Source organism: Pundamilia nyererei, unplaced genomic scaffold (assembly GCF_000239375.1).
Source record: "Pundamilia nyererei isolate P.nyererei 1_Seehausen unplaced genomic scaffold, PunNye1.0 scaffold00131, whole genome shotgun sequence".
Lineage (NCBI taxonomy): Eukaryota > Metazoa > Chordata > Actinopteri > Cichliformes > Cichlidae > Pundamilia > Pundamilia nyererei.
This window is the reverse complement of record NW_005187532.1, coordinates 627520-654848: the sequence shown is the minus strand read 5'-3', so window position 1 is coordinate 654848 and position 27329 is coordinate 627520. Positions and strand designations below refer to the sequence as shown.

General features: G+C 45.3%; 1 protein-coding gene across 2 annotated transcripts in view; it reads right to left on the bottom strand.

Moving 5' to 3' along the window:
• Positions 1-27329, bottom strand: part of grid1b (glutamate receptor, ionotropic, delta 1b) — a 575964-nt gene that overhangs the window by 221273 nt on the left and 327362 nt on the right. The gene's annotated exons all lie outside the window — the stretch shown is intronic.

Sequence of the window (27329 nt, the reverse complement as noted above, 5' to 3'; positions counted from 1 at the left end):
GGGGATTCCCATGATGCACTGGGTGTTGCATCCACTAATGAACCAAACCAATCTACCTGTAATTTGTTTCAGTGAGTAAAAGTGGAGTTGCTGACAGAGAGGATTGCAGCACTTCCCCTTCATGACTCCAGTTTATTTATTTTTCAGACCAGGTTTCAGCCTCGGTGGAGGAACCATTTGAAACTTTAATGAGTATCTGAGTTCATTCATACAGCTTCCACACTGTAGAGCGTACATCACGGTAAAGATGTTCCTCTTGATCTCAGAACACACCATTTATCTAAACTAATAATGATCAATGCATCTCTAGAATGCAGATGATAAGCAGGGGAGACAGTCTAACCATGTTAAATTGGAGCAATTTCATTCTAATGTGGTCTCCGGATATCTGCTGAACGCATTTATTAAATGATATTAAGACATATTACCTTGAAAGGGCGTGGGAAGCAGTCAGATACATATGAACCGACGGTAATGATGCACTCCACTCAAAGGCGTCGTGTACAACAGCTGTGAGACTTGGGTGAAATGATGAAGAATAAAGTCAAACAATAAAAGATGCAGAAGAGAATTAGGAAACTTTGATGGGAATAATCAAACTCATTTCATATTAGCTTTGAGTTTGACTCTCACGGGGTCAGTGATCAGGTTTCTTTTTCACGCAACCATCGAGTCGATTGGATGGCCGTTCCAGATGTTCTTGCTGATAATTGTGGAGATTTTACATTTTCAGGGGTGAATCTGTTACTGAATAGAAAACCTACAAACTTCCCAAACATGGATGGTTCGCCCTCGTTAGCAGCTGCTTTTCAATGATGAGATGGTATCATATCGAGTTAGCAAGACCTTCTGTGCTGAAAGATTTCTTCTAAACCACTGATTCTGCCGCAGCAGGGTTTGGCGTAGCTGCTATCTTTTGCTTCCCAGCAGGGAAGAGTGGATTGTATGAGAGAATGAGCGGCGTGCCTATCTGTTTCACAATCATACTGCATTTTCTGAGCTAAAAACATAAGCCGGGTAATGCTGTGTAAGCTCTGAATAACTCTCCCGCTACACTCGCTGCTCCCTGTTCACACAGTACGACACAACAACAATCTCTCGAAGGCAGCTGTTCCAGAAAAAAAGAAAAATCACAATGTGTCCGACTGAACCACAAACTTTGGATCCGAATCCGTTTCCTTCAGTCCTGTTATGATGGACACTGTATACATCGTCTTATTTTTTAGTTATTTATATTTTCCCTATCTATGCTTTACAGAAGCAAACGAACCTTGAAGTCCTGCAGGCACGAAAAAGGAAAGTTTTTCTGAGGAGAAACTTCATCAGGAAGCAGAGCGGAACATGAAGAAGCGCCGATACGAAAACACTCGATGCGGCTCGGCGAACAGAAGAACAAAAGCAGGAGTCGAGTTTTGCTCCGTTTACGGTGCCGGGTTATCTCATCTCTCGTCTCTCGTTCTCTGTAAATGTTCTTTATTCAAAGTCGACACTGGATGCAGAAGGAAAACAGGACTTGAAGCGATTCACGAATATGGACACTGGGACGCTGAACGCTAGACTCGGAACCTACGGTCAAGATGGGAAATATAAATATATGTTATCGTAATTATTCTTTTTTAGATCTTTACAAGTGGAGCACAGAGGTTTACTGGAGTGCGCAGCCAGAAGAAAACACTTCTCAGTCATTACACTCTTAAATGTTGGTTCGTTTTCCAGAAAGAGTCGGAATAAAAACTTTTTGCCAGCTTCCAAAACTTTATCACAGAGGATCACCCCGACCTTCATAAATTAAGACAGATCTTTTTCATCCTCTTTACTTCAGACCTTCCTCTCTCATCTCCTCACTCAGAAAAATATTTAAACTCAAGAGAAGAAAGTTTTATGCTCGCTGTAAATCAACACGGGAAGCTGCAGATCTCTCGATTTGCATTACATTAATGCCTCCAGCATGCAGCAGAGATTCAGAAATATGACCTACAGAGTTCTTCGGCTGAGCGTGAAGAAAGTCGGCAGAGGATCAGCGATTTTAAATCTGAAGCAGGAAAAGCGGTGAGCACCTCGCAGGAAGAGTGCCAGCCAGAAAGAGTTGAAGCGTCTCAGAGCAGAGAGCGAGTGCAGGCGTCCGGATCGGGGCTGTGCCTGCAGTCATGTGTACACTTAAACTCTCTAGCTTGCTGATCGGGGAGCTAAGATGAAAAAAGTAAGACTTTTAAGTTCCAGCTGAATTATTATTTGCCCTCACCCTGTGGACCAAAGCTCTGGCCTAACAGGTTCTCTTCAGGGTCTGTGGACACTGAGGGAGAGAATGAGATGCTCATACATTTGTAGGGAACTGCTGCTCTTTCATCTTGAAAGGAAGTAGCTGAAGTGCTTCTGGCGTCTAACCAGGATGCCACCTGGACACCTCATTAGGGAGATATTCTAGGCAGACCCAAATGGGAATAGACCACAAACAAGATTATGCTGGCTGCATTATCCCTTTAGGCCTGGAAATGACTTGGACTCCTCAGGAGGAGCAGGATGACATGACGAGACATCGGGACACCTGGGTCTTTCCTCATGTACCGCCTCTGTGATGCGTTTCTGTGCGGCGATGGTGACTTCCAAATCCATCTGGATTGCACGGCATCTTTGAAAACACTCAGATCGTAGCTAGAATTAAGATTTCTGGTAAAACTGTATAGAAAGAAATTCAGCATTATGAAAACCCCGTGGGCTCATCAGCTTGGAAACGAGCTGGGAGAAACAATAAGTGGAGGAAATTGACAACACAAACACAAATCAGCACAACGGCAAACACAAACACACAGAGAGACAAAAAAAGAGTAATGAGTGGAGGACAGGAAGTGACACATTTCTCCTCAGTTTGGCCTGCTTCCAGTTTCCAGCCATGGCAGAGAAGATAAAACTAATCTCACCGCTCCAAATTTAGCCACAACCAATCATTACGCACCGATATTTGTATAATGTCAAAGCTGCTCCTCTAAAAAAGCCTCTAAATCTCATATCAGGAGAGGAAGAAGTCGCCCCCAGAGAAATCAGTGAATGTGTCATTCTGCAGCAGCTCGGAGACGCTGCTCAGCATCCCCTTCACACTCTGCAGGTCCTCATCCTTAATCTGACTCTGTGGGTCAGTGTGGCTGAACAGAACCTCAGAGCAGGACTGTTTTTAAAGCCCGTGGCCTGATATGACAGCAGGGCTCTCCCTGAATGTGACCGCCTCCCGACTCAAACCGATTCCTCACCACTCACGAGTACTGCGAACACTGCAGAGTACCTGAGAAATGCAGATACGTGGACAAAGTGACTTTTCCAGTTTATTCCACACTCCAGACGGTTCCCAGCAGCCGATATCACCGCTGTAACTCGCCGCCCTCCACTGTTCAACTGTAAACTGCAACTGTCAGTGCAGACAGGCAACTAACATCAACCCTAATCCTCTGCTGCTCATGAGAATCTGAACTGCGGGTACATCCAGTGCAGGTGAGAGTGCACTCTGTTTTCATCTATGGAGTTTTGAACAGGCTCGTGGCTAACGCTAACAGATGCTCAGGTAAAGGAACATGAAACGTTTAAAAAAACTGTAAAAACAGACTTTATTAGTACACGGTTTTAAAATGAGATCATTTATTTAAATGTAAAAAATGGACCGTCAGAGTCACTTTGACTGATTCTGTATTAATTCAGATAATTAATAAATAAAATAAGACGTATCCGTCTCTCCCTGCCTGCACTAAACAGAAGCAGCAGCAGTCTTAGTAATACTGGTGCGACTGGATGCTGCTAATGCTAATGATCTAATATGCAGTGAAACCTTGAAACCTTCTTTCTTTGAAGCTGAAGTTATTCACAGGCAACATGTTGCCCTTCAGTGAGTTTATTAATGAATTAACAAGAAATAAAATTCGAGCCAGGTGGTTCGGTCCGACCTTAAAGCTCCTTTTTTGGTAGTGAACTTGGAAAAACTGGATTAATTACATTTGTCTGCAGTTCTTCAGACAACAGCAGAACAGTCCTCAGTCAATACTGACTCGAGTATTTCAGTCCACACCTATTCTGTGTATCAGAGGCATTAAAAGCTAATAACAGCTGGGACTTGGAAACCATGTTCATCTATTCAGCCCTGTTACAGTGTCATCACACCGCAGACATCACTGAGGGAAGAGTTGAGGGTCTGTAATGAAGGAGGCAAAGACTGCAGCAGCAGCAGCAGCAGCAGCAGCAGCGAGGCCTCCTGAGAGAAACCAAACCACTGAGCTCCATCTTCCTCACCGAGGAGACAAAGAGCTCTCGGCTTGTTCCACAACGATTTCTGCAGGAGAATTAATGAACAGTGGCCAGAGTGATTTGTCTTCAATTGATTGTTTTTTCTATATTCAGTTTAGCTTTTAACTTCATGTTCACTCCACTTTGCACAAGTGAACTGAAGCAAAAATCTTCCATTTGCTGTCTGCTGTTCAGCTGTGTGATTCTGCTGTTGTCAGTACGACCACGAGTCCAGCTGTCCTACATGTACATGCATGTCCACAAATACTGAAAATACCTGAAAAATGCACCCAGCAACACAAAATAGGTGGTGACACTCAGGCAAACAAAGACACTTAGGAGGGGATGATCATTGTGCTTCCTTTGAAGTGACAGTTTGAGAGTTTGTGGGTGGGGAGCGGGAGGAGAAGATCAATACTACTGTGTCTGTATGGCAGCAAACAAAGCAATAGTTAGCTTAGCTCCCCAAAGAGTGGGGCAGCAATTATGGGTAGATAGCTAGCCTTGCTCTTACTCAAACAATCTGAAACTACTGGGAGAGCAGGGGCAGCATGCAAATGATCTGTAGATCCCATAAACCTGCAACAGTAGGAACAGCTCTCTACCTGCAAAGAGTTTTAAGGTTAAACGAATCATAAACAGATTAAATGATATTATGTGCTGCATTTATTTAGTGGCTGTAGCGGCTGATACTGATGGATGCTGGAGCCCAGTGAAGCTGCAGCATTTCAGATGTTCTTGTATCTTAAATCATGCATATGTTGCCACAGGTATTCACTCAGCCATCCAAATCACTGAATCCAGGTGTCCCAATCACTTCCATGACCACAGGTGTATTAAATCAAATCCTGCAAACCTTGATGAAAGAACGAGTCGCTCTCAGGAGCTCAGTGAACTCGGCGTGGTACCGTGACTGGGACTTTGTGTGGGCTTCAGATTTGCACAGGGACAGCGCTTTATGGAATGGGTTTCCATGGCGACCAGCTCCCTCCTAGCTTTACATCAACAAGTGCAATGCAAAGCGCCGCGCTTGTTGATGTAAAGAACGCCGCCGCTGGACTTCAGAGCGGTGGAGACGCTCCGGGGTGACATATCACGCCTCTCTGTCGGGGTTTGGCCGTTGCCAGGACAACAGGACTTCTGACTGCAGTGTGAGGTTAGGCGTGGGGGGGGGGGGGGGGGTTGCTTTCGGGAGCTGGGCTCAGCCCCTGAGTTCCAGTCAAAGGAAGCCTTCATGCTTCAGCACACAAAGACAATTCAGACAATTTCATCCTCCCGACTTTGTGGGAACAGTTTGGGAACGGACACTTCCTGTTCGCACATGACTGCACACCAACGCACAAAGCAGGCTCCATAAAGACATGGATGACAAATAAAGTGCTAGAATTGAACAAATGCAAACAAGTGCAAGCACCTTTAATGAAACTGGGCCACTAACGTCTGTTCACTGTTCCTGCTGCTAACAAATAAAATTCATCTACTTTTCTGAAACTTGTGTCTGGCTGAGAGAACGTGAACCAGACATTTCACCACGTACACTATAAATCATCTCCTTTAGCTTCTGCACTTTTCTACTTTATACATCATGCCTATAATCATCCAGCACTCACACTTGCTGCACGGCACACAGAGTGGAGCAGCCAGCTCGAGACCTGCTCCACCTCGTGACCTACAGCCAGCCCCAGTGATGTAGATGCAGAGAAAACTACAGTTACCCTGTTTAGCTTAAACAGCCTGGTGGGTACTGTCACTGCTACCCCTCAGCCTTCCAGTAGATACGACTATGGTAGAAAGCCTGACCTCTGACCTTGAGGCCAAGATCAGCCTTTTACAGGTGAATGGTAAAAGCAGACTCTGATTGGTCCATTCTCAAAGTGAATACACCCACAGTCACATGTGGCTGATGAAGGACGTCTGTTGGACTTGCTGTGAAAATAAAATCAAGAGCTGCTCATTACAGTAAAAGTGATGTCAGGGTTCCTGAGTGGCCGCTCTGAGGCCACCCTGTAGCTGTGCTGTATTACACTCTGTACTGTACCAGAATACAGATGACAAGAACACACACACACTAACAGGAGGAGATGGAGGAATAGCAGGTGGTCCCATTACCAATGCGACACACTCCTACTCTCCACAGCAGGATGATCATCTCCCTGTGTCTCTCCTCCCTCTGGTTCTCTCGTGTAGGCCTGATGGGAGCTAAAATTGTGCTGCCTTCTCCTCTGAGAGCCAACAGCAATACATTAAGTGGAAAAGGCAGGAGGGAAGAGACAATCATTTCTGCAAAAACAAACATTTCCAAACTTGTTTCAGACTCCAGCTTTTCTTTGAGACTCAGCACAAAGTGGTTTCTTTAATGCTACAGTGACACCAGGCTTTCATCTGTACAGCAGAGATGCATCATGTTTCCCTTCCTTCTGCTTTAAATATTGTTGTTTTGGTGAAGAGTGTTTCGTGACGTTACTAACAATGATCTAACTTTGTCCTGCTGCTGCATTTAAAACCAAACGTCTCAGTGTTTCTGCAGACATGGAGAATGTCAGTGTGAAGTGACGGCAGCACGCAGGTAAAGGTCGCGTTCATCAGCGAGTCCATGTTAAACGATGAGTTCTCTGTGCTGGAGCCGGAGGTGTACTCAGGTAATAACAGCACTACCTCAGCATAGTTTTACTCACGCGAAAAGTCCAGAAAATCACTCGAGTAAAAAAGCATTTAGTAAAAAAGGCTACTTGAGTAAAGAGTAACTGATCATAACGTTTAATATTTAAAAATGAGATAATCAGAGAGACAAAAATATAAAGTTTGGTGCACCTTTAACGAGTTAGCGCGGCTCGCCCCGTGCGTGGGGCTGCATGGCGTCAACACGTTAACGAGCTGACCGTGCTAACACGTTAATGCACTAATATATACACACACACACACATATATATAAGTAAATGTAACTGAGTAAATGTAATTAGTTACTACCCTCCTCTGGCTGGGACGAGTGCGTTTCAGTGTATCTCGCCTTAACATACGCAGTATTATTAGGAAGTACTTTCAAACTGCAGAACTATCCACACGACACAACTTGGATTCAAACTAACCATCAGTTAGTCGATCACAATCAAAGCCTGTTCGATCGCTTTCTTTACGGCACCGCTGTGGCCTGTTGGGAGGAACCTCGGAGCCACTTTTCACCTGGGTGTGTCCTTTAACTCAAACAATTCACCAGGCTGTCATCTTTCCTCAGCTCGGAGCATCGTCTCTCAGACTGAAGCTGAAAAACCAATTCATGGATTCGTTACTTCAAGGTGGGACCAAAGCTGCAGTGTGACACTAATGCTCGGTGTGTGCATGGACTTGAAGTGGGCCACACCTGCGAATGTGTGTAACCCTGAGGATAACACAGGGCAGCTATGTGTGCTTTGCTATTTGTGCCGTTGCATGAGTAGTGTCAGATTATTGGTGGATCTCATTAAAAATGCGTCACACAGGTCACTGTGTGAGTCAAGTGTGTGATTTATATATTTGGAATAAAAGGCTTCTATTGTAAAAGTTCTAACGTGTTTGCTAATCTCAGCTCATAAAAAGCTAGATAAAAACGTAGTGCACCTGAGTTTGTTGCATTATTTCATTTTGAGGATCTGCTCCTCGTGTTTGCTAGCGTAGTGCTGTGATGGATTTTACATTCCCACTGAAGATGAGCTGCTTTACAACAACCTTCAGACTGAATCGAGCGGCGGGTCGACGCGTCAGGAGGAAACATCTTTCCCCTCGTCGCTGTTCTTCGCCGCCGGCTACTGTCAACACCACGCAGGCTGCTGCTGAGCGCTCTGCAGGTACACCAACTTACAGAATAAGCAGCACAGATCGCTGCACAGGTTCAATAAGAGGGTAAGGATAGAGCCAGCCGGGGGAACCGTAATGAGACGAATAACTTGTTGTGTGTGGAGCCTGGAACGTTTTTAAAGGCTGTTATTTGCAGTAAAACTGAAGCTTTGAAGACCAGAAGAAAATGAACGACTGACATTTTATAGATGAAAAGATTATTTATTGATCAAAAATATCGACTAGATGATAATGTGAGTGATTAATCCATATTTATCTTTCTATGGCCCCCAGTTCAGCCAGCCAAGCTCCTCCACCTTTGTGTGGATAAAAACATGGACGGCACAGTAGAGTACGTGTCATCAAGGACAATAAATCTCATGAATTTACTTCAGAGGGAAACAACTGCCAACCCCAGATTTCCATCTTTTCCTACACAGGAGGCCCCTGCTTAGGATTCATTCATATTCTCCAATCATCCCAAAAACAGGGCTCTGTCCACAGGAGGATCACATCCAGCGCACTCCCCCACTCGTCCTGACCAGGCGGTTCACGAGCGCCCCAGCCCCAATTATACAAATGACAGATGTTATTGATAACGAGGCAGAAAGCCAGGCCGCAGGCAGCGACTGCCTGGCTCTGGGAACTGATTTCAGACGTGGAGGAGGAGTGAAAATCTAAATGGTGGCGGTTCGATGTGCTGCGGACAAGCACAGGAGCGGCTTCCTGAAACACTCTGAAACATTTCCATCATTTATCCAAGTGAAACAAGACGAAATGGGTGAAACCTTCAATCTCGAGGAGACTACAGTTCCCCAGTTTAGCTTAAACAGACTGGTGGGTACTTTCACTGCTACCCCTCAGCCTTCCAGTAGATACAACTATGGTAGAAAGCCTGACCTCTGACCTTGAGGCCAAGATCAGCCTTTTACAGCTGACAAGCAGGCATCAGGTTGTTTCAGTACGTCGAGGCCCTGAAACGACAGAGCGTCCTCTGAGCGAGACTGTTCGTGTGTAGGTAGGACACGGAGCTGTCACGCTCAGCTCCCCGGGGCGCGTTAAACAGCCCCACACATACATGCAAATTCATGGAAAGAGGGACAGAGAGGACTTAATGAAGACAAATGTTCAAGAATTTGTCACATTTGTTTCCTTATTTTTGTCTTGCCAACAATGGAGAGCTTGGCACGCACACAAGCGCTGTTTTCTCTCCCTGTTGTCTCCTTTCACTCAGCCTTTTCAGCCAGCTGTCGATGGCTCACTCCAGATGTTTTTGATTTTTAAATCTCACGGAGACTCACAATCGCTGTTTTTTTGTTTTTCAGAGGGACTTTTCTGAACCATCTGTCACCTGCATGGCTGCGCTTTCTGTGGTTAAATATGCATCTTCATGAATTTAGATAATTAGCAGTGCAGCGTGATCAAAGACTCGGTTTAAGTTCAGCCCATCGTCCGTCTTCTTTGTGGCTCGTCTTCAACTGGACGCTTCACCTGAGACTGTTTGTTCATAGCCGGAAATCCAGCTGCCATCACATGCAGTGATCCTCCAGAGGACATGTGGGCGAGCTTGAAGCAGAGGATGATGTTTGCGTTCAGGTTGGAGCGTGCTCAGTGCAAAGGGTCAGAACGTGACTTCCATGGAGTGACTGGAAAATAGCTGCTGGCATCTCGGTGCCCGAGAAGATCAGCCAAATGAAAACCTCAGAAGACTTTTGACTTTGTGGACGTGGACATGTGCAATCTATATTTAATTATCTGTTTCTCTTCCATCACATTTTCCTATCTGAGTGTTGAGACAGATGTGAGGAACGTTGAGCCACATCTGTGAAATTCGACTGTAAAACAAAGACATGAAGATATGATAAGTCAGACTCAATCTCCACTCTAAAATACATATTCCTTCACACTCACTCACACAGCAGGAGGCCCGGCGTGCGTCATCCAGCTTTCCAGGGCCTTTCCTCTCTTATCGCATCATATCACAGCATCGCAGCAGCCAATCAGAGACACAGTCTCCCAGTCATCTTCACGGGAAAATTCTTATTTTAGAAATAACTAAGGAGGGGAAGAGTGCGAGGTGGGAGAGAGACAGAGAGAGAGAAGGTAGAAGGAGATAATTTAGGAGCACGACGGGGAGAGATGATGATGGAGACGGACAGATGGCGAGAAAGAACAATAAGACCGAGAAAGAGCGTGCAAAGAATAGAGAAGCAGCCGCAGAGCGACGTTCACGGGGAAAAGGAGAGAGGGCAGAAATGAAGGGTAGAGCGATTGGAAAGATAGTAATAGAAAATAATTCTCAGTTGTGGTCGTTTCACCTTTTTTCCTACTAAAACTGCAGCTTTGTATTTGTGTGAAACGGTTGTAACAAGTAATCAAAGCGAAGAGCGAAATCTGCGAAGCAAAGCCGAACACGTACTTCAACAAGTGGCTCAATCAGACGCGAGGCATCAACCGCAGCCAATTACATCGACGCCACGACAATAATCTCCACGTACCTGAGGAAAATCACTCTTTTTCTGCTTTTAGATTCATTTTCACTAAAATGAAAAGTGTCTTTTTTTGTCCGTCGACAGACGAACAACGCTGGGCATCATCTCAGAATAAAGTCTCAGTGCGTATTACTGGTACTGGTCCTGCTGCTCTGCTTAGCCCAAATGCAATGAAGCGACAAAGCAAATCCAAACAAACTTTGCTCTGGATCAAAAGTTTAAAAAGCCTTTATTTTGGAGGCCTGTCACAAGAGGTTAAAAGCAGCCGGCAGGGTGAGAAGAGCAGCGATTAACTGGCTGAGGGAGCCTGAACAAACCATTTACTGGTTACATCATGAAAATAGAGTCTTTCCTCCCAGCCTCATCATCGGAGGCAACAAGCTGCCCTCCTTCAGAGGTCTGAACACTTTATGCATATTTAGCAGGATGGAAAAGAAGCCAACATGGCGTCTCTGCCGCTCATCCTTCTCCCATTTATTAATGTCACACATTGCAGCTAAAATACAGACAGACAACACGCAGCAGGGAAACGTCAGTGAACCCAGAGCCAGTATTTTAAGGTAGTGTCTGAGCTGTCTTCACTTGATCTCGCTGTTACTGAATAAATTAGAGGCGATAGAAAGAGAAATAAATCAGGCATAGAAGCACTCTTCCCATCTCTCAGTATAATTCCTCGCTCCTGCTTGCTCTGGTCATCTTGTCCCTCTCGATCTGCATCAGACCATCGGGGAACTGCGTCTGTTCGTGCAGAAGACGAGTCATGATGCTGGGCTACAGCTTGAGAACCTCCATCGCCTTAAAATTTCCACAGCTGATGGTTTAGCTGTAGGAAGAAAAAGAGGCTTTTTTCCTCCATTCAGAGTTAAAACACTGGAAATGATTTGTTTCTGTCTGACATCATCCCAAATATAACAGACCCCAAAACACGCATGCTACCTTACTTTTGAATAGATATTAACCCGATTCATGTGCAGCACATCTTTGTTGGTACAGTGACGTTAGGGATCATGTTTTCACAGCAACGTTGGTGCTTCGAGATGATAAAATGGGACTGAGATGGAGTCAGGCTGCTTTGGTCTTCAGTATCAGGTTGAATGGCATCACTTCTGAAGTTGCAATATGCACTAATACAGCAATTAATTGTCACAAACAGAAAAATGAACAATAACTGTTTGCATTCAGAGCCAGAACAAAACAAATTCCTCAACAGTGACGTTTAGCTGCATGATGGATATTTACCGGTAAAATTATAGATGAGTCTATTATCAGAAGCGCTGCAGATGCAGTCATTGGTGCAGACGAACTCAAAGTGATGCTAGCAACCTGTTTGTAAGCCGGATCATCATTATCTGCAAATGTCTGCCCGTCTGTCTGAGAGTGATCGCAGTCTCTTTGTTGTCCACAGGTTGAGTATTTCACAAAGGTTGCTCTCCTATTTTTACTGTAGTGTCGGAGCCGTGAGCTAACATTTTGAAACTCTGCTGTGGGTATTGCTCTACATTTTTTTACGTTAGCTAGTCTGCAAACTTCTAATTCAACTGAACCTCATCGTTCCTCTTTTACATGGATGCCTGGAGTTATAAAACTCATCATGCATCATGTCTGCGAAGGTTCTCAGTCATCCAGGTCATCGTAGTCTAAGGAGCTTGGAAAGAAAAGTGTCTGGACTTCTTTAAGTTTCCTTGAAGATGTTTCATCCGAGAAGCTTCTTCAGTTCTAAGAGCAACTGGGGGAGATTCCCAGACTTTAAGCCCTGCGGGAGTGTCTCCCCAACAGGGTCATGGACCCCCTGCTGATCCTTTACCTAATCACACGAGCCAAGGTGTGAAAACAGGTGTGGGTCACAATCCGCCACTGTTTGGGTGAACCCATTGCTGATCTAGCCCCACCCTGTCATGTGATCTATTGAGGTCCGATGGCCCAGGATGTGCGTGGGCGATAAGCGTCACCCATCACTTTTCTTAAACCGAGTTTTGCTTCCCAAGTGAAACAAACAGCGCATGAAAAACACAGGAAACTTCGGTCCTGTGGTCAGAATCTCCTGTGCCGCCACTTCAGACCCATCGACAAAAAAACGTCACTTCATTAAAGTAAAGCGCGCCTACGCGGTTTGTTTCGCACACGAGGAACAAACAGCCAGCATGCTCCTTTATTTCCAGGCAAAGTATAGCTCAGCTCAATGCCAGGCCTCGGGAAGCTTTTGTGTAGCTTGTATCCTATTTTATTACCACATACAAGATCCGGGTGCACTCCTATTTCAACCCTCAAAGCGAGGCTGTACCGAGAGAATGAAAGCTTAGAAATGCCTCTTTATTGTTCATGGATTTGCTCAGCTGACACGTCATCATGTAAATTCATGTAAAAAGTCCTGAATCATGAAAACAAGCCATCGTCACATTTTCAGAGGTTACTCAGACATTGCATGACTGGAATCAACAGGCAAATATGACAGAAAGGTGTGGGGACGTTATTAAAGCTGTTCTTTGAGGGGACGTGTAGGTCCCACGCTTCTGTTTATCCATGTTTAGGTCATCAGCTGGTCACTGGGCTACATGCCCCGACACCATCCACTGATTAAGGTTCATTCACTGAAAGCTGGGCCATCACAAAAGGCAGGACATTTCCTTTAAGACGACGGGTAAAATAAATTTAGCGATTGTTTCAACTCTGACTCAACACTGTGCTCAGGAGGACTTCGACAGTCAGCAGGGGATTCGGCTCAAGGATGACTCCAGGGGTCTCGCTTTTCATGCCTTCAAAGAAAAATCATTCTTTTATCTCCTTACCTTTTTCCCCTAAGTCTAAAAATCAAGGTGAAATATGTGAAAAACAGCTGCCGCACCAATGAATAATACCCATCATGAGGTTTTCTTGAAGATGTGTGCTGAACCTTGGACAGACATTTTTGACGAACCGTGTCGGAATAAAATTAGAACTACTTTTAAAGCCACCGACTCTTTCAAGGCCTTACTTTTCCTCAAGGCTACGACTTCTAATAAATTACAGAAAATATTTGAAACTGTTTATTTTATACAAGGCGGAAAACTAATTTGACTTTTGGTGATGTGGGCAAGAGAATAAGACCAACAAGCTCATCTTGTAAACATGCGTCCAAAGATCCCACAGTCAGTCCTGCTCCCAACAACACTCTCTATCAAATTAGAGACTACAACAGAGGACTGGAAGCAATTTATATTGACATTTGGCTGACATTGCTGCCCCGAGATTTAAAGGCAGCAGAATACTTCTTAAATTACAACAAGTAAAGGACGCAAGAGTCAAAGTTTCTTAAGAATCTATTACATGCAGTGGTGAGAAAAAGTGTTCGCCTCCTTCATGATTTCCCGTTTTTTCAGATCATCAAACATTATATTTAAATATTAGACAAAGATAACTCGACTAAACACAAAATGCAGTTTCTAAGTGAAGGTGTGTACTATTAAGTGCGAAAAAGTGATTGTGCCTAAACATAATAACAGGTTGGGCCATTCAAAGGTGGACTTGATGCTGTGTTTGGGTCATTGTGCTGCTGCAGAACCCAAATGCCTCAGACTAGATTGCAGGTCTGGGGCATTCAGGCGTGTCAGAAGGTCAGAAGATGCTCAGAGCACATATTGATACCTTACTAATGCTTAATAAACTAAAGAAAATGACTGACTGTACATTTAATGTTAGAACAAAACCCTATTTGCACTGAGCATACATAGTAGATTAATTTTAATCTTCCCCACAGAGCTTCTTACTGAGTCAAACAATCCAAGTGTGGTGAGCAGGGATGCAGTAAGCTGCCATAGATGTGCACAGTACACAAGCTAGCAACTAGCTGCAAGACTAATATACCTAAAAGCTAAATGTTCTCATTTAGTTTGTAGAGACAGATTTTGGTTCACTTTTGTGTAAAAAAAAAGGAAAAAAAATAAGAAAAAAGAAAGAAAAAGAGGAAAAAGCTGCAAGTTTACAAATTCATCAGAGTAAACCAAATATTTGTGGCTAACACAAGAGCCTGGGATATTTAAACTCCATTGATTCATGCAGCAGCTTTAGACCCAAAACTCAGTTTCCTGCTCGCTCTTGGCCCCAGTGCATGATGGTCACGTTGTCTGAGGAAAGGAGCGATACAATTGTGAGGTTCCCAAACTAAAACCAGAAACCTTTCTCACCTCAGCTACACCATGAGATCAAAATCAGGGTCAAAGCCCGGGGCAGTGTTAGTGAACACATACTATGCTTGACATCGTGGCAAAGACACAGCTCTCACTTTGGTTAGACAAGGACCAGATGGCTACTAACTGCAGTCTTACTAACCTAACCTGGTAAACGGCTGCCTGAGGGTAAATCACATGTGGCCCGCCTCGTCATGCTCTCACGGTCGTCTGATTAGAAGAAGAGAAACTGTGTTTGCACAGCTGCGCACGGATGTTGCTGTCTAAAACTTCATTAGCATCGGGATAGCCGGATTCACGACATGCAGAGCCACGTGTACGAAAGGCGGGGCTTTGACACGCCGCCCGCTGGAACAAACCACCGTGGCAACGTCAGGTATCAAAGAGCTTTGTGTTATCACGGAGAAACACCCTGTGACCTTGCCTTTCTTCTCGCAATGCTGCCATCAGCAGCCAATTAGAGCACATCTTAACAGAGACATCAAAAGGATGAGAGGACATCAGTGGACTACATATGGAGGCAGCAGGTGTCCACACAATATGACTCCAAAGCATGCGGGCCTGCACAACGCCTTATTAATTAATGACTACAATATACACAGCAGGACTTCAAACAGTTTCACTCACACCAATTGAAAGAACTGAGGTTAAAAAGGACGGCAGCACGCCGGGTTCCTTTTGTTGGACAACCACGTCTTTAACGGCACTGATGGAGACTTCGTTTTATCAGCGAAGCTGCTTCGATGCTCTCAGAGTTACACAAGCAACGCAGGAAGAACAGGACTTTCAAGGCTTTTGGAGGTTTAATGTTATAAAAAATATTTCAGCATGAATTGGGCTCAAACAGAAGGACCGTTGTGTTTCCAGTGTAGCCACGACAGGCCGAGAGCTAACAAGCTAAGAGCCAATGAGCCATTGTCTAACAGCGTTTTGTCTTGGCTTGTGCAGCCTTAAATATGTATGAAGCAACACGAGGTTCTCTCTAAGTGGCTTTCAGACCGGTTTAATCCTCTTGGAGAGTTTAGCCCAATGAGGGGTGAACAGGGGCCATTTTAAAGTGCAGTTAAATTGACAGAGAAGCATCCATTCATTTCCTTTGTAATTAAAAGAAAATCACAGAGGCCAAGAGAAGGACTGCCAAACAGAAGCGATGGACTGAAAGCAGAGAGACGCACTAAATGGCTTATTATTTAATGGATGTAACAGTTTAGGCAGATCAGACACATGAGAGGTTAAGCACTCAGACCGGCTGGCAGAAGTTCACCATTATCAGAAACTTACACACTTGCAGGCCCTGCAGCCTTTGTTCATTGTTTGCAGGAAGATGAAAATGGTTCTAATGCGAGTATTAGCCTAATAATATTACTGTACGACATACGGGACTCAGATCTGATGTGCTCGAACTGTTTCTGTTCATCTTTACAGACAAAGGAAATTGTTTGAACACGGATAATGAAATTTCAATATCATGCGGTTTTATAAAGGGATAATCTTTGTCTAAATGAGTCAGTTTTCAAAGCCAAACAATAGATTAATGACTCATTTTTATGACTCAAAACATTTACTCCTCTTCTTCATCTCACAAAATAATCTCTCTTTATTCCAAACACAGCTTCTTCCTACAGTGTTTCTGCATAAAACGCAGGCTGACGTCTCCCTTTGGTTTGGATCCCAACTTTATTTACACAGCGCAAAATCAAAACAACAGCCCCAAGGTGCTTTATACTGTAAGGTCGACCCTACAATAATACATAGAGAGAAAACCCAACAATCATATGACCCCCTATGAGCAGCACTTTGGCAACAGTGGGAAGGAAAAACTCCCTTTTAACAGGAAGAAACCTCTGGCAGGACCAGGCTCAGGGAGGGGCGGGGCCATCTACTGTAATTGGCTGGGGTGAGAGAAGGAAGACAGGATAAAGACATGCTGTGGAAGAGAGACAGAGATTTTCCCAGTAAGAGTTTTGTGTGGGAATAAGCATTATTTCCCTTTCTGTCACATTTCTTCACCCCTGAAAAATCACTCCTTTCGGTTCGGTTTAAAAGCTAATAAACGTGCAAATAACCAAAATGACTTTTTGGTCAGTTTATCAATGATCTCAAACACACTCAGTCATCACAATATCCAATAAAGCCAGTTAAATCTGAGGGATCGACATCAGTTTAGAAGCACGGACCATCGTCAGCTGCTTCGGTGCAAACAAGTGACCACAGGTGCACCTGAGAGGCAACAACCCACAAAGGGATTGTTTTAGCAGGTGGTGTCCACAGACCACTGCCCTCACGTTAACCCTTCTGAGTGATTCTTCTCCAGCTTTGCTTTCTGTTGCTGCTTTTCTCGAGACCTGCAGGCTGCACAGGAAGTCCAGCGCCCCCAGGATGGCGCGTCCATACATGCTGTGTCTCCCGGGACAGTCTGAAGAGTACGTATGAGATACTGGGAGATGGTGAGGAGAGGACGGGGGTGTAGAACCCAGCAACAGGACCAGTATGTTCCTCTGTGTGAGGAGGAACAGGACGAGCACTGCCAGAGCCGGACACGATGACTTCTAAAGACAGTCCAACGATAGCAGGAGCGAATGTGAATGTGAGTGGTCGTCTGTCTCTCTGCGTTAGCTGTTTGATAGACTGCTGCCCCACCATTCACCCTCTGATATCTGGGATAGGCTCACAGGACAATACCCTGCCTATTTCAGTGTTTCCCCCGATGATGACGATTGCATATGGAAAACAAAAAGAAAGTACAAGCCATTTTATTTTCTGAGCATGTGAAGCAAAGGAAGGATGTGGACTGAGACGAGCTGAAAACACTTGCTGTGAAATCTTCAAAGCTTGTTTTGAGTCGATGAAGCTGAGGCAGTGAAGGCTGAGCAGTAACCACAACCTGCTCACTGCTTTGGTTTAGTCCTTTAATTTAATGCAAAGTATGGATGAAGCACACAGAAGAATTCGCACAGCCACACAGGTTTAAGCGAGAGTGCACTCGGTATGCAAACAAGCTGTACGAGGAGGCCGAGACATAAATGCATCCTAACAGCGATGGGCCTCGGGCGCAGCTTTCTTCATGCTGTCTGGAGCTAATCCACCCTGTTTCCCCTCCCACTCTACCCTTTTCACCTCTCTCTAATTTACTGCGCTCTCTCTTTCCTCTCCTCGTTCCTCCCGGTAACTCCGCATTTGAATATTTTATACTTTAATCATTTTCATTTTAATCTGATTCTTTTCAGGCACTTTTGCTTGGATAGAGAGCTCAGTACTCTGGAGAGCTGCGGTTCATCTGATCATTCTTGTCAGTGATGAAACATTCATAAAATGTCAACAGAAGTGCGCAGTATGGTTCAGTCGCACGGCGCCGCGGCACAATGAAAACACGAGCCGCCATCGCCTTGAATCCACTGAAGAGGAAACACGCTCACGTTCCTGCTCCGTTTGTGAAGAGCAAACACACTGTTTGTACAGATGAGGCTGGTGTCATTTTACCTTCTGTTTTTAAATCAAGAGCCACATAAAGCCTGCAACACCACTGAGTGACGCTGAGTTCATGTTCTCTTTGTCTTTTTTTGTTTATTTAAATTTCAAAGCCAATAATGTATTAATCTGTCAGCCAGTGTCCCCCTCAGTGGTGCTGTCATAGTTAGGTAATATTTATGTGACTAGTTCAGTGTGGGGTCATTTAAAGAGAATAAAGGACAACAAAGTCACAAAATCCACCAATCAGGAGTTACCGGGGCAATAAAGAAAAGATCTGATAACAGATGAATCCTGGTGGTCACTGTGTGGTACTGCAGGTCAAACAAAGCAGGGAGGGATTTTAATGCTGATGAGTTTCGAGGTTGTTTCGTACGGAGCCCCGCAGCGGACATGGGAGAAAAAAAAAATTAAAATTAAAAAAATTGCAAACTCTGGATCTCGCAAAACTTTTGTGAGATCTCGCAAAAGTTTTAGCCGCATTCTTCGGCCTTCGACCTCCCGTTAGCTTCGAGCTAACGGGAGGTCGAGTCCTACTACAGCCGGGAGGAACACCGCTTTCCCGGCACATCGTGCCTCGACCTCCTGGTTGAGCCGGCGTCCGAAGAATGCGGCTAAAACTTTTGCGAGATCGCGAGTTTGTTTTGCGAGATCTCGCAAAAGTCCATCTTAATTTTTTTTTCTTCCATGTCCCCTGCGGGGCTCCGTAGTTTCGGACACATGCAAATCATTTTCCTTTCCCACAGATTGTACACTTTCACACGTGAACCTCAGACAGTCTCCATGCTCGATGTTGTGGCTCAGAGGCCCGAGGACGAGCCTGACTTTGGACAATAATGGAGATTTACAGCACAGACAAATGAGCTACATCATACTTCTCAGTAGGATTATAGTGTTGCTGATTTTGTTTGTGTAATGGGATATGCTGATAAGAAGAAAACATAACGCCATTTGACTTATTTAAGTGTGCCAGTCAGCATTTTTGCTGCTGTACAGCGGCCTCGTCTTGTCTTTGCTGCAAATAAGCCGTAACATTAATGTGCAGCTTGTTCCTCTTTGCTGATCTCCATCCTGAAAATGATTACAAAGCCTGGAGAACAGCAAAGCAACAAATCAGTGTCGTACCAACTTCAGCCGCTACTCTCAGTGCTGTGTTTTTATACTGTGCAGCTCTCCGTGGAAAGACAGGGTGGCTGTCAGAGTGATGAGCACACAGAGGATGAATGCATGTGGAAAACTGAGGGGACAAAAATGATACTGAGATGAGAAAGTCCACACATGTGGGCTCAGGATGAGCCTCACAGTTGTTAATGCAAGTGAAGCCAATGCGAGTCAACATCACCAGTCAAGCCAGATGCTGCCAGTCGGGTTAGTTTAAACAGTGGCCAGGTGAAGTCATCCGCGTGAAGCACAGGTAGAGGTCTATTTTATCCACAGTGCTCCATCGACTCTGCAGTAATGACTGAAATGTGTCTGAATGTCTTTTAGGACCTCAGTAAGTCTGTTTTTCATCTTTTTGAACCGTTAGCCGAGGTTTCACTTTATATTTAGCATCTCGTTTTGAGCGGCGGTCCACGGGGGATGTTTTTTATGCTACCTCAATTACAGAAACTGCTTTTGGAAATGAGCTCGAGTCTCTTTATTTCCTCTCTCCTTTCCTCTGGCCAGCAGCTTGTGTGGCCCCGTGAAATACTTTCCACAATTTATTGGCCTCTATCGGAGGTGTTTTACACTGGAAAAGAAAAGAAGAGGTGAGTGTGCTTATTTACCCTCCCACACACACGTACGCTCTCTGGCCTCTGTCGATATCTTTATCAGTGTTTCTCTGCGGGACGGCCGTCTGTTCCGCCTGACAGCTGCCTCTGATTAGGTGTTGATGAAAAACACAGTTTCCCAGAGCGCACTGCAGCTCGGCTGTCCATCCGTGCGCTTGGCCAGCCGGTGTGCGGCCAGCGTGACATTTGGAGTCTGCAGCTTTGATGCGCCTGAGCTGCTGCGTCACGCTCAGTGAAGCCATGCAACGCCGGCCATATTGATACCCACGTAGTAGGGCAGAAATCAATCGTCCACTCTTGTGCTGTGTGTGTGTGTCTTTTTCTCCACATCCTTTCTTCTGCCAGCAGCAGGGCTTTAGAGAACCTGCAATACCCCATTTTTCAGGTCGTTACTCTGAATTTGAGAAATAGAAACTCTGACATGTTGCACTCGTTCACCCCGTGGTGGTAAATGCTGGATAAACTCTCGAGGTCAATGCAACTTTCAATAAGTCAGATGCTATTTGGATACACTGGTTGAATAAATCCTAATGATTTCATTGACCTCTGACCTTTTCTTAAGCATCGCCCTCGCAGGAGTGTCAATCTCCCACAAAGTACTTCTCACTGATGAATAACCCCATGACCCTCCTCGCTCTGCAGCGGCTGGAACATGTAGTCTTTTCATCATTCCTCTGTTGATGAAGACGCTCTCCCTTTTAAAGACGCTGCTGATTAAACTCGAGCAAACATGCGTAACCGCAGAGAAGAAGTGTGAAATTCCTCAGGAGTTTAGTGGAAGCAGACGCCGTACGACGCTGGTAAAGAAATAACGCCTTCTTTCACTTTGAAGGTATCGGAGCAGAATAAAACACAGTAAAGCAGAAAGATTATTATTGTGATAGAGGTGAGGTGCTGAAGCACATGACTGACATCACTGCTGTGAAACTCGGCGTGGGGTTTAGGGCGAGCTCACCAAACTTACCATGTAGTTGCTTCCTAAAAATCTTTTCCTATGATGAGACATTTCTGTCCTGATTGAGTGATGCTTCGTCCACGGGGCCACTGTGGCCTTTACGGTCAAGCAAATGGACCAACACGGTAGGAAACAAAGCAATGAAGGACAAAACGAGGTGACATCGATTTGAAGATATGACGTCTCTGGTTGTTAGCGCTGCAGCCTCACAGGTAGAAGCTGCGGTAAATGATCAGACATGAATGATGATGTCAGATGATGACGCCTCTCTGTGTTTCGTTACGTTCAGGACAACAATCATATGACCCCCTATGAGCAGCACTTTGGGGACAGTGGGAAGGAAAAACTCCCTTTTAACAGGAAGAAACCTCCAGCAGAACCAGGCTCAGGGAGGGGCGGGGCCATCTGCTGTGATTGGTTGGGGTGAGAGAAGGAGGACAGGATAAAGACATGCTGTGGAAGAGAGCCAGAGATTAACAATAACTAATGATTCACTGTCTATAAACACAGAGTGAGTGAAGAAGAAGCACTCGGTGCATCATGGGAAGCCCCCACGCCCTCACGCTGTTTGCAGTCCCCACAGCGGCTCAGACCAGACCAACTTCATTTCTGCGTTGGCTTCCAAACGTGGCCACCAGTGGAGAAGTTTAGGCTGCTGCTGCAGAGCCTTCACAGCAGCCTCAGCTTCTGGAGAAATCTCCAGCAGGGAATTCATCTGGCTCCTCACATCATGCTGGAAGCTCCGGGCTGGCCACTGCAGCTCGCGATGAGGAGCAGAAGATCCCCGAGGAAGTTTTGTGGGAGGGAAGTGAAACTGTGAACACACGCCCAGCTGCACATTTGCACTGAAGCTACGAGGGAAACGATGTCAACACAGCACGGCTGCGCTGATATTTGTTTTAAGAAATGTCTCCCACACAGACACAACTTTATTATGTGTTGATAAAACATTGTAATTTGTAATAACGTGCAGGGACGTTCCATTAAATTACAGGAGAATTATGCTGTAAGTCGCAGGCTGTGTTAGAAAATATTAACGTAAATGTTAAGAATACGGAAATGAAGACATCTGAGGAAATACAGGGGGTGAAGTATGTGCAGGTAAAATACTAACAGATAAACCAGTCTAGTTAAATATTAATGCAATAAAAACCTACAGAAAACAGCTTCAGCACTAACTTACATCAATAAATCAAAAATTAATAGGATGTAAAAAATGATTTTTAAGTCGATGAAATTTGAAAACGTTGGGTGGATGCAGTTACCCAGCAGGAGCACAGGAGATGAGGATGCTGCCTGAGTGCAGTGGGATTATTAAAAACTCATCAGGAGACTAATAACCTTTAATTATTCATCTTCACTGAGATCTTCTACCTGTTTTATGTTTATTTGCTCCCCGTGTTGCAGCAGTCGTCTGTGCCCAAGAATACTCAGAAAAAGAGAGACCTGGTGCCAGGAGAATAACCTCCTCCTAAACATCAGCAAGACTAAGGAGCTGATCGTGGACTTCACTACAAAGCAGGCGAGGAATTACAAACCCCTCATCATCAGTGGCACGCCAGTGGAGAGAGTGGACAGCTTCGGATACCTGGGTGTCCACATCACTCAGGACCTGTCATGGTCCTGTCACATCAACACCCTGGTTAAGAAAGCCCGTCAGCGTCTCTTCTTCCTCAGAAGACTTAGAGACTTCCATCTGCCACTGAAGGTGCTCAAGAACTTCTACTCCTGCACCATCGAGAGCGTCCTGACAAACATCTGGCAAACATCTGCACCTGGTTTGGGAACAGCACCAAGCAGGACAGACGAGATCTGCAAAGAGCGGTGCGCTCGGCAGAACGCATCATTCAATCAGAGCTCCCTGACCTGCTGTCCATCTACACCAAGCGGTGCAAGTCCAAAGCTAGGAAGATTATGATGGACCTCTCCCATCCCAACAATGGACTCTTCTCACTGTTGAGGTCTGGGAAGCGCTTCCGCTCCCTTAAGGCCAAAACAGAGAGAATGCGGAGGAGCTTCTTCCCCCAGGCTATTCGGGGCCTGAACCAGGTGTAGGACTGGACTCTCCCACACACGTCACTATAAGACTGGACTCTCACACACGTCACCACACATTTCCTATAATCCTATAATTCCTATAATTTATAATCTTTATAATCTTAATCTCTTCTGCTATTTGCACATTCTTTACTGTAAATTCCTAAGTTAATTTGTACTTTTCTGTAGTAAACTGTAAATTGTAAATATCGTAAAACTTTTCTTCTGTCATTTAATGGTCGGGCATTGCACAGCTACAAGCCTTTCACCCCCATGTCATACTGTGTATGGTTGTGTGTGTGTGACAAATAAAATTTGAATTGGAAAAAAACGACTCCCAGCTATCAAAAATAAAAAGTGCACGATGTCTTCTCTTTATTCTGGCTCATGAAGGGCGATTCTTCCACCACGCAGCGTCCTACCACGGCTACGTTTGTGCTGCGAGGCAGCAAACGTCTTACTTATCGCCCTTTAGGACAAAATTGCACCAGAGACCTTTTTTTGAGCTCCGAGGCTTTGGATGGATGAAAAAGTAAAAAAGCGAGGGCGGAAGGAGGCGAGCCAAGGAGCTTCTTTAATCATCATCACGGCCGACTGACAGTCCCGGACGGTCGGTGCGGACTCGGCCAGACAAGCGAACCAAAAAGCCCATCTGCTCCTCGTATCCCTCAACGATGAGCCTCTAATCTGAATAAATGGGCCTCCTCTGCTCGGCTCGCGCTCGTAATGGCCTCGCACGTCACGCAGAGCGAGGAGGAAGAGATGAAGACGAAGAGGGGTTAGTAGACTTGTGCACGTGTTCAAAGTTGGCATCAAAACTCGTCCTCGAACTTCGACGGGGTCGTAGTCTGTTTGTTTTGCCTTTTCTCGCCTTCTTGTTCACTTCCCTCTCTGCTGGACTCGTCCTGCTTTACAGCGCTGCTCATATATTCAGGCGCGGTGTTCACCAGCGAAAGACGTTACATGAAATCCATAAAAGGACAGATTTTCAGAGAAACAATGAATGGTTGAGAGAATACAGACTGACAGAAATTAGGGAGGATTAGTATCAACAGGAAAACAAGAGGATCAATACGTGTGTGTGATTAGGTCCAGAGAGCAGGCCTGTTTTTTTCCACGTGTGGCGTAGCAAACCAAATCTGCCCTCTGAAAGGACGATTACGTTTGAATGGAAAACCGATAAAAGCTGGACGGCGATGAGGAATCTGCGCACTGTGAGGAAGCACTACTGACAGAAAACAACGTACCAGCGGCTGAGCAACATTGCGGTCTGGCAAAGCTCACTGGACGTGTGGGCTGAACGTGTGCCAAGTGTCAATTCCACTTTCTTTTAGGCTCAAAAATGGCAGCGTAAACATCAATTTGCTCCGAAATCTTCTGCCAAAATCCATTTTTTTCTGAAGGAACGGGCGATGATCACACGTCACGTCCTTGAATTTGCTGTTCACTCATATTTGAAGGTTTTGAAGTCACATCAGAGAGAAAGGAAAAGTCCCCACGGTCCACTTATTGATGTGGCCTCCAGCCGCTGGCCTCTTCTGAGCCTGAGCCTGAGCCAGAGCGCCGCTGGATGCCACTGACCGCCGCTGACCGCCGCTGACCGTTCACAGCTCTGTGAGCAGCGGCTTGCGTCACTTCCAGGTGAACAGACATAAACCACAAAAGTACGGATGGATCTCTGAGCTTTTCGAATAAACTGATCAAATAAACCTGTAAAGCCTGAAATCAGCTCATTCATCACAAAAAGTTAACTTAGAAATAAAGACACAAAACACAAAGCGTGAGGCAGACGAGACGCAGCTGAAACCTCAGGCGCGCAAACACTGAATTCAAACCCAGAAACGTCCAGCCGCTGTAACGATGATCGATATGCACACATCCGCTCCGCACACACTCCGACGCCGCCTCGACTAATTGGTAAGCGGTGCGGTGTGATCACGCAGCGCAGCGTGTCTCCGCCACACCAAACACCGAAAACATTCAGTGTTGTCTCACTTAAAAGATCCTCCACAGGCTGTTCCCAGCTACCTTTGAAGTGAGCTCTTCACTTCCATTTAACAACTGAATAAACAGCAAACAGGCCGATTAAAGAGCTGCGAGCTGCTGTGTCGTTGACACAATTAAAGATTCATTTACAGAGGATTGTAAAGACGCTTTTATGACACTGAATCTGTGGATGGGAAACATCACACTGTCACATCTGTCAACACGTTACGTCTGAAGCCGGCAGAGCTCAGAGTGAACGTTATCATCCAGTCTAATCTTTCATGTTTCATTTACTAAAGTTTGAGCTCACAGCGCTGCCGTGTCATGTCTCTGCATCCTCGACATCCACAACCCGTGCACGGCCACCAAAACAGTCACACTGTGTTTATTACAAGTCTGGCCCCTATTTTGGGCCAATCAAAACTCTTACATGACGGTGACTCATCTCATCCATCTGTCGTGAAATAACTGGCTTCTCTCAGAGTGCAGTAAACATGTCTGTCGTGCAGCGCGGCGTATTAGTCAGCTGGCGAGCACCCATTCAAAGCCCGAGCCAGTTAAATAAGAGTTTGGGTCATTACAGGGTCCTCGGAAAACTGTTGTTCCCTGTAATGTTCCCAAAAAGTCTGAGAACAGCTGAATTAGTCTGCTGTTACAGTAAAGGGACAGAGCAGTGCGATTCACAGCTTTGTTCATTCTAAGAACTGCAAGAAGAATCAAATTTCCTCTGTTTTCTTTCCAAGCTGAATTTCTACAACACAAGAGAAAAAACATTTCCGCTCATTTCCAGCTCCATGCTGTTAAACTTAGAGTAGCTTTGCATGATTTCCAGCTCAAACACACCCTGACTCGTTTCACACAGGGCCTCGGTGATGGAGACGGAGCCTTCTTTGATATCATACGGATCAGACACTGCTATCCATACTTTTCCTTCATGTCGTGCTACAGCGCTGGAGGAAGGACAGAAGCCAGCCTGTGCTATAACTTCATTAAGGCTGGAGTGGAAGCAGCAGGAATTTAAAAGCCTGGATAAATAGATTCAGCCGGCGTGGCTTGGTGCCACTACAGAGGGAGAGAAGAGTGTTTTTGCAATTTTAGCAAAGCGCACCTTTACCTCCTCACGTGATGGTAGTTACAACATTCCACGTGAAATGATGCGTCTACTATCAAACATGCTTTCAAATCAGTGAAATCTGAAAGCTTCTCAAACCTTCAGAAACTCTTCGAGGAATCGTTGGGTTGGTTCAGCGAGGAGTGAAAATCCATCAGCTTCTTTCACACAGTTATCCAGCAAGTTATTAACAGGAGAACATGATGCAATTAACTGACAGCTGTCTCCCGGTGTCCTCTCTAAAGTCCAGTTTGGTAAAACAAAAACATCAATGCAGCCCGTTTGTGGTTGAATTGCGCCCATGCTTTTACTCCTTTCTCATGTCTCCAGTCCTCAAGATCTAATGGCTTTCCCAGCTTTTGCTCCCCTTGGAGCTCCGCCTTATTACATTTTGTCACATATAATGTCATCAGCTGGCGTGATCCTCGACAACTCGTCCATTCGTTCACCTCCTGCAGCCACGGCCAAACTCTGCGCTCGGCACTGACAGCGCTGTTTTGTGAGGGAGTCCCCGCTGACCCGAGCCGGATCAGAGGTTCACTCGGAGCTCTTATCGCTCGACCTGATGCTTGTTCATATCAGAGCTGCAGGGCAGCTTCGCAGCAGAGCACGGCATCCGTTAAATCTGTCCAAAGACCGGGGCTTTTACACCCCCTGACTGTCTTCACTATTCACAGCAAAAAGCAGAAGAAAAAAACGGAAACACCGGCACATGGCTGGTGGGATTTTGTACTCGTGGCTCTATTTCTTTCAGTTTTTTCCTTTTGTGTGGAAAACTGGAGGACCGGCCCCAACGTTACCGTTCAGGTACTTCGAGCCCCGACGATGGAGTCTGATCAGATTTATTCATCTGATTTATTCTGTTATTCGAATTCTCACATTCATTCCACTATTCAGCAACTGCAGCAACAAGATCAGCAGAAATGACAACAATGAGCCGAACGCTGCAACATTACAGGGAGAGCAAACAAAATCATAATGAAAACATCAGAGTGCAGCGTCTTCACAAAGTGTCCGGCTGTTACGTGCGCCGTGTTTGCTTTGTGGCGCCGAGCTTTGCTGTGATATGGAAGCTATTAAAAGGAAGAGGCGGCGACAGCTCGTGCTCACTGACAACATTATAAATGATCCACTAATAGTTTTTCACGTCGTCCAGTTGCGCTAACTAATGCAGACCTTTCACTCGGAGCAACGTTCAGAGTCACAACCGTGACAGCCATGCTAAGGTTGGGGTGGTTCCTGTCACATGGACGGTTTAGTGTTGAG